General features: G+C 31.3%; 1 non-coding gene across 1 annotated transcript; it reads left to right on the forward strand.

The window, feature by feature from the left end:
• Positions 1-1,194: 1,194 nt before the first annotated feature.
• LOC131182680 (small nucleolar RNA R71) lies at positions 1,195-1,301 on the forward strand. The gene has a single exon (XR_009150941.1). It is a non-coding gene; the product is annotated as a small nucleolar RNA R71 (small nucleolar RNA).
• The last annotated feature ends 13,258 nt before the right edge of the window (positions 1,302-14,559 follow it).

A 14,559-nucleotide genomic window follows, 5' to 3' on the forward strand; every position in this document is an offset into this window, starting at 1 on the left:
ATGCTCCTAAATTTGTCATTGCACGTTCAAATTTAGAATCACCTATTCTGCAGGGAATAGAAAATGAACCTGGATCCTTATACTTAGGGGGTAATTTTTACTGAATTAATGTCGACACATTTTCCCCCACACTGATCTTCTCATTATTCCTCAAATTGCGCTTTATAGTGCATAATTCCTTAAGGAATTTAGCATACTTGGGAACTTGTTTGATCGCATCAAGTAAAGGTATATTCACCTCCACCTTTCTGAAAGTCTCCGAAATTTCTTTCTCTTGTTCTTCTTTCTTAGTCTTAGCCAACCTGCCTTTTAATGGAGGAAGAATAGAATTATTAACCTTATTTAGTTTGGGTTCAGTATTTACCTCAACTTCAGACTCTTCAGACTCTTTTTCTCCTTGCTTCTTCTTTTTTATTAACTCATGTGGAGTCTGATTATCAACTTCTTTCCCACTTCGTAACAGTATAGCACTCGCATTTTCTCTTGGGTTTATGACTATTTGTGATGGAAGCCTTCCAGAACCTTGAGCTTCTAGCTTACTCACAGATGAGGCTAACTGACCAATCTACCTCTCTATATTTTGAATGCTATTTCTGGTCTCCTGTTGAAACTGTTGGGTATTGTTAGCCAAAGCCTTAACAATTTCATCAAGTGATATACTTTGATTTGAAGGAGGTAGAGGTGGTAGATTCACTTGTCTCTGCTGCTGGTATCGGTTTTGCACCGGTTGATTCCCATAACTCAGATTAGGATGATCTCGCCATCCTGGATTATAAATATTGGAAAAGGGATCATACCTGTGTTGTGGCTGTCCATAATTTCCTACTGCATTAACGTGTTGCATGGATTCATCCTCTTGTAACGCAGGACACATGTCAGTAGCATGACCCAAACCCGAACAAATTTCACATACCTTAACAGTTTGCATGTTCCCTACAGCCAACTGCCTCACTAAAGAAGTTAAATCAGAAATCTGTTTCTCAAGGGTAGATGTACTTACCTCATTAACCTTCATGGGTGAGTGATCCATTCTCATTCCAAATTGCTGAGAATTTGCTGCAATTGTTAGCAATCAGCCTCCTTGCCTCTTCTGGTGTCTTGTCAACCAAAGCTCCTCCACTAGTAGCATCTATCATACTGTGGCCCATTGGTAGAAGTCCCTCATAGAAATATTGAATTAACAGCTACTCACTTATTTGATGATGGGGACAGCTTGCGCACAGCTTCTTAAATCTCTTTCAGTACTCATACAAGCTCTCTCCATTGTACTGTCGGATTCCACAAATTTCTTTTCTTATGTTGGCAGCACGAGAAGCAAGAAAATACTTCTTCAAAAATATCTGCTTCATCCCATTCCATGAGTTGACAGATCCAGAAGGAAGGTAATATAACCAATCCTTAGCTGTGCCCTCCAGTGAGAAAAGGAAAGCCCTAAGCTTGATCTGATCCTCTGAAACTCCTTGAGGATTCATGCTGGAACACACAACATGAAATTCTTTTAAATGCTTATGTGGATCCTCACCTGCAAGACCATGAAACTTAGGTAATAAATGGATTAGTCCAGATTTCAACTCAAAAGCAATATTTAAAGCAGGGTATTGAATACAGAAAGGCTGTTGGTTTAGATCAGGAGCAGCCATCTCTTTCAGAGTTCTAGCAGCCATGGTTTCATTTTCGAAATTTGACTCTGAATCCGAATTCGAATCCGAACTTAGCTCCTTTGGAGATTGGACTCCTTCAGATGTACTCGAAATTAGCCTACCTTGCTTAGCCAATTTTCTCAACTGCTTAGCTATTTTTTCTACTTCTGGATCAAAGATCAACTCACCAGATTGAGAAGTTCTTGTCATAAACAGAAGAAATCAAAGTAAAAATAGAAAAATGCCTCAAAACCCTAGAAAACAATTGAATTTGGCCTCAAGAGGGTGGGGCTAAGGAATCCTACTGATTGACTGGTCTTGATCAGAGTGTCGTTTCCTTCAAAATAGGCATAGGCCATCTTCCAAATTCAACCAAAATATTTAATGAATAGTAACACCATAAAATTTTTTTCCAAAAACCTGAAAATAATAACACTTCACAAACAAAATTAATAACAAAATACCCTAACACTACACGAAATCTAATGAATTTCAGTCCCCAGCAACAGCACCAAAATTCTTGATGGGTGTCGAATCCATCAGAAATTAAATTAACTGAAATTACCAATTATGAAATATTTTTTCTGTAGCAAGTGGTAAATCAAGGTTGAACCCTAGAGACTAAATTATTAAATTTCATGCACTTGTGTAATGGAAAACGAAAGAGACAAAGATTGAGGGGGTTTTATAACACAAAATTAGAAGAAATCAGAAATTCAAGAACTAAATACGAAAATCTCAATTTAAACAAACTTTAGTCCAAGGCAATTCTCATTCTAATGCATTGATTTGATCATAGACAAAAAAAAAAATACAATTATCTCTTATTGAATACTTAACGTAGATTTATCAAATAACGAGGTAAACCCCTGACTTCCCTATACTCATCAAATCGAGCTTAACACTCTTATTGACTCTAATTATTAACTGAGTTGGTATTAAGCAATCCTCATCAAATTAATAACTGCTTTAAGAAAAAGTAGTTAAGCTGAACAATAATTTATGAAGCATAAATCATTTAATCCACCCTATTATTTCCTTAGGTTATTATCGAAAACTGGGATCAAAATCAATAAAACCTAATTGCTACTTATGTTTAATCTTACACAATAATTACAAATTATGAAGATGAACTAGCAATTGATCTCATCAAACAATCAATTAATAGACATTTTTCGCAAATCATTCAATAGGTCAAAGACAAATAAATCAGAAAACAATAGATATTCAAAAAGACATAAATTAAATTAAGAACCTGGTCTCACAAATCAAGCAAAAGAACTTGAATCCCTTGAACTGAATTAAAAACTTAGCCACTCATGGCTTACAGAAAAATAAAGAAGAATTCTAAAAGATGAATGGAGAGGCTGCTGAATGATTTTGGAGGCGTCTGAATGTTCTCTGAGTCAGCTGCTATCTCCTCTATTTATAATAAATGGTCTAGGGTTAGGTTTTTTAGAGTCTCTGTCAAAAACTGCAACTGGAGCAAAATTAGGAATCTAACTGTCGACGGATACACGGCCCGTGTATCACTAACTTACTGGAGCTGAGTGGGTCTATCTCGCATTGGCACAAAAAGTTACACGGGTCTCCAGGATTTACACGGGTCAAATTACATGGCCCGTGTACTTCGTTTCTTCCTCGGTTCTCTGGATTTCTTCTGGCAAAATGTTACACAGGTCCATGGTTGTGCTTACACGACCCGTGTACTTTGTATCAACAATGCTTCTCAATTCTTCAACCTTTCCAAGCTTCCTTCCACACTATATTGCTCTGGAACTTCACCAAAACCCTAAAAAATATAGCAAGAGTCAAATTTCTCCATTTAACACAATTATTTCAACAACTCTCTAAACATATGCCTAATAGATAACTATACTTAACCAACTGAATTAAACATAAAAACACATTAAAAATACTAAATGTGATGGGAGTAAAATTAATAAATTATGCACTTATCAAATTTACAGAAAAAGCTATATCAGGTCGAGTATGACTAGCAAGATACATTAGAGCATCCACTGCACTAGGATATGATATTTTAGGACTAAGGAGTTCCTCATTATTTCCTCGATGTCAGAAAAAGTCTTTTTTCTTATCAAGTGACCTCACATCCATTGGTAAGCTCAATGGATGGGCTTTATCCATGTAGAATCATTTTAATACCTTGGTTATGTAAGTTGATTGATGGATAAATATGCCATTTTAAAATTTTCAATCTACAAACCGAGACAAAACTTTTATCTTTCCAAGGTCTTTCATCTCATATTCTTTGTCCAAAAATTCTATACTTTTGGAAAGCTCTTCAGGAGATCTAATGACATTTAATTCATCAACATAAATTGCAACAATGGAAAATTCAGATCCCAATCCTTTTATGAAAATGCATGGACATATATGTAAGATCATTTTATAGCCTTTTTTCAATAAATGTTCACTAAGGCAATTATACCATGTGTGTCCAAATTACTTTAATCCATATAGAGTTTTATATAATTTAATTGAATAAAGTTCTCGAGAATTTGATTTTTGTGCTTCAAGCAACTTGAATCCTTCAAGGATTTTCATAGATACATCTTTGTCAAGTGAGCCATATAAATATGAAATCACTATATCCATTAAATGCATTTTAAGGTTTTTATGAATTGACATACTAAGCAAATAGCAAAATGCAATTGCATCCATCACAAGAGAATATGTTCCTCATAATCAATGTAAAGTCTTTGTGAGAAATCTTATGCAACAAGTCATGCTTTATATCTTATGATTTCCTTTTTTTTTCTCATTTCATTTTTTCATAAAAATACCCATTTATATCCCACTAGCTGAACATCTTCTGGTTCCACACAATAGATCCAACAACTTTACATTTCTCAATTCAATTTAATTCTGCCTTGATTGCGTCATTCCATTTTGACCAATCATTTCTACGTCTATATTCTTCTACAGATTTAGGTTCATGATCCTCATCATCTTTCACCATATTAAATGCTACATTACATGCAAAAATATCATCGATGTTTATTTCATCGATTCCATCTTTGTCCCAACATGATATAATTTATTGAAATCTCTTCATTTTCATTACTTTCAAGTACCTAAATTACTTTTAAAAATTTATTAGTCATGTCTAGATTCTCTTCGAGAGTTTTCTCTACTGGAGTTTGCTCTTCTACTGTAGACTCATTGGGACATGTAGTTTATCCTCCAAGGACTTTAATCCTAATAGGAGAATTGGCAGCTGGTATGTGAGATTTAATTACTCTCTTTGGTTCAGTGAATGTGTCTGGTAATTAATAAGCAATGTTTTGCAAATGGATTATCTTTTGAACTTCTAGTTCACACTGCCTAGTATGAGGATCAAGATGTGATAATGATAATTTTTGCCAATTAATTTGCTTATCTGACTACTTTTTTTTTGCCCTAATATCGAGAAAATTGATTCATTAAAGTGATAATCAGCAAATCTGGTAGTAAATAAATCTCGTGTCAAATGCTCAAGATATTTAATTACAGATGGAGACTCATACCTAACATATTCCCAACCTCATTTGAGGCCTATCTTAGTGCATTTGTGGTGGAGCAATTGGAATAATATACCGCACATCTAAAAATTCTTAAATGAGAAATATTTGGTTTTTGACCCAAAACTGATTGTAAGTGGGAGAACTTATGATAAGATGTTGGCCTGATGCATATAAATGTTGTTGTATGCAGAATATCATGTCCCAAAATAGAAATAGGGAGTTTGTTCTTATAACTAATGGCTTTGTAATCAATTGTAGTCATTTAATACATGATTATGCCAAACCATTTTGTGTGCGAACATGAGCTATAGGATGTTCAATAATTATTCTCATCGACATGCAATAAAATGTAAATTCATTAACATTATCAAGACAAATTATCTTGATTGCATAATCAGGAAAATATGCTCGTAGGTGAATTATTTGTGCAAGCAATCTTGCAAATGCCAAATTGTGAGATGATAGTAACATAAATGTGACCATTTAATTCATACATCAATTAAACCATAAAATATATGAATGGTCCACATGGTGGATGTATAGGGCTTCATATATCACCTTGAATACATTCTAAAAATACAGGAGATTCAAATCCAAGTTTAGTTGGTGATGGCCTAATAATTAATTTTTTCTTGAGAACAAAAAATGTATGAGAAATCATTGAATTGAAAAACCTTTTAGGTTTTAATAAATGACCACATGAAATCTCCATAATATTTTGCGTTATAATTGATCCAGGATAGCCAAACTGATCACGCCAAACAATAAGGTTACTTTGATTAATAAACTTCAGGTTTACATCAATTAACTTTGAGTTTACTATAGCATGTATTTTAATCATAATAATTTTTTGTATAGTACAATCTAGAGGACAAAGAGGGTAATTTTTCCAACAAATATTTTTTTCCAAAAATAATAGGGGTAATGCAAAGATACTTTGTATTTTCCTTATACATTATCTCAATATGATATTCATTAAATCGAATATCTTTAAAACTTGATAAATTCCTTTGAGATTTAGGGGAGAATAATGCATCATTTATAGTGAATTTTGTTCCTCTGAGCAATGATATATTAGCTCTTCTTGACCCCTAAATTAATTTCGTACTGCCAAATATAGTATAAATATATGTTTGCTTCATAATCAAATTAGAAAAAACATTTTTTTTCATTAAATATGGTGTGTGTGGCTACACTGTCTACGATAGGGGAGAGCAGTTTTCGGTTTAAACTGAAAAATCGAACCCAAGGAGTCAATTTAGTTCAATCGATTCAGTTTTAAAATTTAATCGGTTCGGTTCGGTTTATAATTTTGATAATTTCGGTTAATCGGTTTGGTTCGGTTATTTTCATAAAAATAAAAAAAAAACGAACCGAAATTGTTAATATATATATATATATATATATATCAAGGAAATCAAAGAAAATCGAACCGAACCCTAAGATTTAGGTTTGATCAGTTTAAAATCAAACTGGACCCAGTTGGAAATCAAATGCTCAATTTATAAATTTCGGTTTGATCGGTTTAAAATCGAATCGAACTGATATTTATCGGTTTGATTCGATTCGATTTTCTCTTATTAATCGGTTTGGTTAGGTTTTTAAAATTTTTGATTTTTGGTTTTCTATTTTATCGATTCGGTTCGGTTTGGAACCGAACTGACCGTTTGCACACCCCTAGTCTACGAGACATATATCCTCACTATTAATTTTTGATCCAATTAAATGAAAAACCATATGTTTCTTCATTAAACAAGATAAATAGCATAAGAATATATTGTAAGGAAATAAATTTAGGGAAACATTACATAAAAAAATTCTAAATTCATAAAGAAACATGTGAACTAAAATAAGAAACATTATTTAATCTCAAATACTTCCATCATTTACCATATGATTAATACATCATTAATTAAGGGAGAAATCCATCATTAACCATATGGTTAATTCCTCCTTTAGGGAGAAAATCAGTGAATTCTAAATGTGTTGTATTAATTTGGTTGTAGACCCCATTTTTGTGACCTTGTGGGAATGCACATTGAGGTTATGAGGAACCCGATGATAAAAAATTTGTATGAATGTGAGATATATTTAGAAGCATTAAAAATAGATAATCATATATATAACATATTTATTGGAGAAAATAATTTTAAAAAGTAAAAAATATTTAATTAAATTTCAATAAATTTATTAGGAATTTGTTTTACTAAAAAAAACCTAATTGAGCTCTCTAAATTCAATAAGGCTCAACAAAAAATTTTAATTAAATAAATAAAAGCCCATACTTCTTTTTTGTTTTTAAAAGGAAAAATTCTTTGTCGTTTTCATCAAACCAGTTTGCCGCATATTAAAAGGTGCGTACCTGATAAAGCAAGGGCTACCAGATCCAGATGATTCTAATCAAAGGGATTAGAAATTATCCTTTTATATATGGGAAAGAAGCTATTTAGAAGAAGGGCGTGGCCGGAGTGCCAATATCACCCTCCTTTATATAATGAAACAAGAACCACACTATATATATATGTATTTATTTTTACCTCTTCGTAACATAGATAGCATAGCAGCGCCAATTGATTTTTTATTTTTAAAGGAATAATTAATGCATGTTTTTACAAAGCTAAAATAATCAATTATGTAACATCCCATTAGAAATGTAGTGCGCGGCGTGGTAGCATAGTCTCCGTTAGGCTTTATCCAAGCAAGAGAGTCATGAATGAACTGAGTCCCACGTCGAAAAGGAAGAAAAAGATAAAAGACCATATAAGGTAACAAGCTTTTAGCCTGAACAGTGTGCTTTTGAATTAAAAAAATTCAAAAAGCAAAACTGTGAGATCCAGTTGATAAACAACAAAATTAAGAATCTCTTAATTTTCAAGTCCCAACTTTAATTATTATTAGTATTACTATTATTATATTTAATGCATAAATTACACATGAACCAAGTTAGTCAAAGTGCAGGATTTGTTATTTCTACACATACAAAATCCGCCAAACAATTGTTAACAAATTTTAAGGACGAAAAGCACAATAATCATACAATCAGCTGTATTGAAATTATTTTCAATTTTCCAAATTGAATATATTTGATCATTTTTTTCTCTGAATTTTTTAATTTTAATAAACAGGAGCATATGAAACATATATGATGGCAAGAAAGAGCTTTAATTATTACTTCCTATATTTCGCGAAGATAAATATATTTTTATTTTCATATAAATTAAAATAATATAATTGATGTAATAAATTTTATTTAATTTTTTAAATATATCTTCTACTTATATTATTTTATTAAAAATTAAATAATTTGTGTAACTAAATTAGTTTCAAAATAAATAAAGTTTATTTTTAATATATATATTATAAAAATATATTAATAAATAAATTATTATTTAAAAAAAATAATTAAGATGATAATTTATAGCGATTGAAAAATAAAATATACATGCAGTACATAGGCCAAAATAACATCGAAACCGAGAAGTGCGTAATGGGTCGCACTCCTAACCCCATTAAAATTACATTAAACGAGTGTCTCTTTCCTAATCTATAGTAAATAACAAAAAAAAAGGATAAATAATTTCTCCTAAAGGAGAACAAGTTTGCCTAAAGTTGTTTTTATATATTTTACTGATAGTGGTTAAGAGCAAAATAATTTTGTATTAATTAGTGAAAAATTAGATGTGCCTCCAAAAAATATCTGCCAAATACCATAATGGGATGGCAAAGCATATGGGAAACAACAAAGGACAAGCCAAAATGGGAAAGGAAAAAGGTTTATCTTCAAAATTAATTCAATCATTTCATATGCATCTTATTTTGTTTTTTAAATAAAAATTTCATAATTTATTAATAAAAATTATAAAATAAACACAACATAATTTTCTCACAAAGAAAAAAAAATATTTATAAAAAATAATCTAGGTAGAGTATAATAATTTTTTGGATAGTAATTAATATTTTTTTTTTATTTTAAATGATTAAAAGCCTTTTGCAATACTACAATTTTGAGAACTTATTATTTTTGTAACTCAGAGAAAAGATTAAATAATTAAATATTTATGAAATAACAAGTCTCACTATCTGATTTTGATAATAGAATATCGTTATTATGCCTGAAGTTTTAAAGTCTCTAACTACAAGAAATCAATAATTTAATTTTAATCTATTAAATAGTCCATTCAATTGCTAAAAAAAAAAAAATCTTCTAAGGGGAGAATATAAAACCCTAATAATGAGAGGAGTAGAATTCCATATTGAAAGAAAACTTCAGATTTATTCCCAACAAATATATAAATAAAAAAACCCATATCATAATGCCTAATTAATAAGTCAATAACATAAATGAGCAATTCTAATGCTACGATTATATTTCAATACAAAAAAAGTGAGTATAGGGGCCCATTTTTGGGGATCAATTTTTTTTTATGGTCCTCAAATCATAATTTTTTAATATTATAGGGGATCAATATATTTTTTGTCCCTAATTGAATTACCATTTAGAATTGGGGATGACTTTTCTATCATAATTAAAAATAAAAAAAAAATCTCAAATATAGGGGACAATTATATATTTCGTCCTTGAAGTGTGAGTTAAGGGTACAAGTATAGGAGACGATAAAAATTTTTAGTCTCCAAATGTTAAAATTAGAAACATCTTAAGCTTTTTTACATAATTATATAATTATATGGAATCTCAAAATTATAAACAACGAATTGGGATTTATTTTCAATAGAGTCAAGTAACTTATACTAGCTAAAAAAATTTACTTTCGAAGTGGACAAAATAAAACACATACTAGTTTAAAAGAAAATAAAATAAGTTATAATATTATTTAAAAATGTTAGAATTATAACTCAAAATCCTAATAGAATTTAGAGAGAGATCTTTTCCTAATTTGAGTGGGAGAGAAATATTCTTTAATAGAATAGAGAAATATTTCCTATAATGAGTAGAAACTCTTATTTTAATGTTATTCCTAAATTGAGTGGGACTCTTAATCATATAAGGATTGAGAGAATGATGGAAAATGTTATTTGGCTTTTGCCCATTGAAGAGAGTGGCTTTTGCCCATTGAAGAGAGTGACTTTTAGCTCATGGAGTGAGGTTGTCGCCCATTGTAGAGAGGGCTTTGTCAATTGTTGCGGATTTGGCTCTGCCCATTGATGAGGGGCTTTTGCCCATTGCAGTAAAGAGAGGCTTCAGCCTAATGTGGAGAAAGAACATAGAATTCAAGAGGAAGGGATTCTTGTCCATTGGTGAGAGAACTCTTGCCCATATAGTTGAAGGCACCCTTTGTGGTGTAGTATTGTAATAGTAAATATATTGGGTTATGTCTAAAGGAGACTGAGATGGGCTAACTAATATATTACTATGAGTAGTTTGATGTAGTCTTGATTCTCTTGGGTGTAATTGGGTTGATGGGTAGTATAGCTATGAGCTTGTGATGATGATTTATTATTGTTGATAGTGGAAGATGGCATGCCCGTGGATGTAACCCTATGTTGAGAGAGTGAACTATGTAAATATTAGTGTTTTGTATGTTTACTTTATTTTTTTTTTTTTGCAGTTTACACGCTTTCGCAATGCACAAAAAATTTGTATCAGAGCATGGGGATGATTTTAGTGAGTTTGGTTGAAGGTGGAGCTGTTGCGACGTGTAAAAAATCGCACATGCAATAATGGTGGTGGTGGAGAGTTGAAATTAAGGTGGAGCTCTTGATGCAAAATCAAGATAGTTGATGACGTGAAGATTTTTTTAAGAATGAAGCAAGTTACACCCAAGATGAAGATTAAAGAATTGATGATTTGAAAGGTTCAAGCTCAACCATGGAGATTTGATGATTTGAAGACACCCAAAAAAAATTGAGGTATATAATGGTTGATGGATTTTGAGTCAAGGTGGAAATTGTTAGAATCATAACTCAAAATCCTAATGGGATTTGGAGAGAGATCATTTCCTAATTTGAGTGAAAGAAATGTTCTTCAATAGGATAGAGGAATATTTCCTATAATGAGTAGAACTCTTACTTTAATGTTATTCCTAAATTGAGTGGGACTCTTAATCAGATAAGGATTGAGGGAATTAACACTATAAATAGGATAATGATGGAAAAGGTTATTTGGCTTTTGCCCATTGAAGAGAGTGGCTTTCAGCTCATGGAGTGAGGCTATCGCCCATTGTAGAGAGGGATTTGTCAATTGCTGCGGATTTGGCTTAACCCATTGATGAGGGACTTTTGCCTATTGCAGTGAAGAGAGGCTTTGGCCTAATGTGGAGAAATGATATAGAATTCAAGAGGAATGGATTCTTATCCATTGGTGAGAGGGCTTTTGCCCATATAGTTGAAGGCACCCTTTATGTTGTAGTGTTGTAACACCCCACCAAAATTGTAATTTTATTGACCAAAATTGTAACACCCCAATTTTTGAAGAAAATATTAAATATGGTTGTTATTAGGAATAGAAATAAAATTTATAAAGTTTTGGAGAGAAAAATTTAATTTGAACTTGGACTTGAAAGAAAAGTTATAGAAGTTTTGGAGTAGAAAATAGGATTTTTTGAATGTTCAATGACCAAAATGAAATTTATTTAAAAAGTTGGATAGTTGGCACCTCCCTCCAGCAGATAAAAGGAAAAAAAAAAAGAAAAAGAAAAGAGGAGGGAGAGTAGAAGAATCGGGAAAGAGGTAGAAATGGGGGAGATCGTGAAAGGTAGGAAAGGAAATAAACCCAACCATGGAATCCAGGACTGCGACCTCATCTTCCAGTGTCTTTGCCAATGAGAAAGTTTCATTAACGGAAATACTCCATCAAAAAATAATGGGATGATTCACTCTTAAGTCCGAAAATCTTTCTCACTTGACTGGTACCATTATCAGACCAATCACAGCTCCTTTCGAAAGTGGTACCTTCCAAATTGTTATTTCACTCTCGGGTATATACATACACTCGTTCCTTCCCATTTTGTCCTCTGCCTCTAGGTTTAATTTGTTTCTCTACTTATTTAGATTTTGCTTTTATGATGATTTTGTTGGGTTTCTCTTAATTGAGTTGCTATTGAGGATTATTTCTGTTTGCTCATTAGAAGAAAAATAAAATTTTGAAGTTAGGCAACTTGCTTGGAATTGAAGTTATTTTTTTATTTGTTGTGGCTAGGAGACTGAATACAATTTTGATATGGTTTTAGAGTATCAAGTGGGTGTAGATTTTGGGCTGTATTAGACTATGGCTTAGCAATCTATTGGCTTTTGAATGCTTGCGTAGTAGGCCTAATTGATTGTTTCTAGAATTCAGGATAAAGGACTATAGAATTGGCCGAGTATTGAGCAATTTTTTTATTATATACTAGTTAATCTTTTTACGTTAGCGATTGATATATTTACAGAGCAGAAGATTAAAAAAAAAGATAATACTAATAATAATAAAAAAATCTTCAATTATCATGCATTTTCATGTTTGAATGCAGATGCCACTTGAAATTTCTATCAGTGTGTGTGTGTGTATATATATATATATATTCCTTAAACTTTTACTCAATAGTTAGTTTAATGTTTTGACTTCTTCTTAATGCCTAGAAGATCTGGGCTTGGATGCTTACATTTGGTGTCAGTTGAGGGAATGATATGTATAATCGTTTTAATAATTTTGTACAAGAAGCTCTTACTTTTAGTCCTTAGAGTAAAACCCATAGTTCTTGCAAGTCTACTTCACAATTGTCATACATAGTTCAAATGAGGTATTATTTCTTTTCAAGTCTTCTAACTTGAAAAAGTTTGTAACAATAAATAATAGGATATGAATTGATGTTTCAATTGGATTGACATCATACATATTATGTGTAGAATCTGATTAGGCTTGAGTATTGTCTAGATGGAATGGGATGGAGTAGTGGAATTCTTGAATTTTATTATTATTATTTAAAAACTATTGAAATGTGAACTTATAAATGATAAAAAAAACAAGAAAATTAGAATAACTTGATTCAATTATGTTGATATTGTTGGTGCCTTTAAGGGTTGTGAAATATACAGTTTGTGTTGCTTATTCTTTTGAAGGGTGAAGCTTAATTTTAGGTGAGATGCTATCGATTTTTTAATTGGAATTCTGAATTTTGGCAGGTCCTAAACTCTAACGCAATTCATAAATTTTGCTTTAATTTAGTTATTGGACTTGGAGTGGAAATCAATGAAGGGGATGGGAATTATATTATTTATGCACGCTAAAGGTTTTATTTTTAGAGTTACGTGAACCTGATCCTTCATTTTCTTATGAAGATATGTAGGCAGCCTTCGGGTGTGGTCCAAAATAAAATAAAATTATTTTCTTGTTTTCCATATTATTATTATTGTTATTATTATTATTAGGTGATGAAATGGTTAAATTATAGTAGAAATATTGATATTTTGGTTTTTAGTCATAGTAGTCATGTTTAGTAGAACTTGGGTCTTACAAAAATTGTTTTTGTCGGTTTTTTTATAATTATTCTATAAATTTTTTTGAATTATTACCGACCAAATTATATATTCGTCAGTATATTTTAACATTATTTAAAAATTATTTAAATTTTTTTGTAATTTTACTTGTAATGCCCTCACCATAGGTAGTCCGTACATTTTACTATTTCGACAACTAATGTCTGTTCGGATAGTTAAAATGTCTGGAACTACACCTAGACTATAGTGATGAGGCATAAATTGAAGAAATAAATGTTAAGAAAATATAGGAAAAATGTAGAGAAAAAAAATAAATTAAAGTTTAGAGAATTTATAAATTGGTACAAAAATAATAAAAATAACCCAATATGTACTACTAAGGGCATTTTGGTCATTTCACCCCCAAAGGTGAATTTTGACCTAAATGTCAAAATAAAAAAAATTTAGAGAATAAATAATTAACATTAATTAAAATTTATGAAATAGATTAGGAAAATGAGAAGAGAAAAGAAAAGAAAGGAAAAGAAAAGAAAGGAAAAGAAAAGAAAAGGAAAGAAAAGAAAAGAAAAGCTTAGGAAAATTCAAAAAAAAAAATTATAAATAGGTACTAGAGGACAAACTCCCACCCACTTCCATCTTCTTCCTCCATTTCTTCTCTCTCTCTTTCCCTCATTTCCTCCATTGTTGGCAAGCTTCCAAGCTTGATTTCCCAAGCTTTTACACACCAAAACCCGTAGCCCACTTCACAAAAAATACTCCCCACACCCTAAGTAAGCTATAGACACCCATTGGAAGCAAGAACTTTGAAGTTAGGGAAGCTAAAGTAAGGTTAGTGCACTAATCCCTCTTCTTCTCTTTATTAAACATGAAAAGCATATTTAGCCAAGCATAAATTTCATTAAAACAAAAAGAAAATCTTGAGGAAAGAACCCTTGAATTTTTGGCAACCATGGAACTTG

The sequence above is a fragment of the Hevea brasiliensis genome, chromosome 8 (genome assembly GCF_030052815.1).
Source record: "Hevea brasiliensis isolate MT/VB/25A 57/8 chromosome 8, ASM3005281v1, whole genome shotgun sequence".
NCBI lineage: Eukaryota > Viridiplantae > Streptophyta > Magnoliopsida > Malpighiales > Euphorbiaceae > Hevea > Hevea brasiliensis.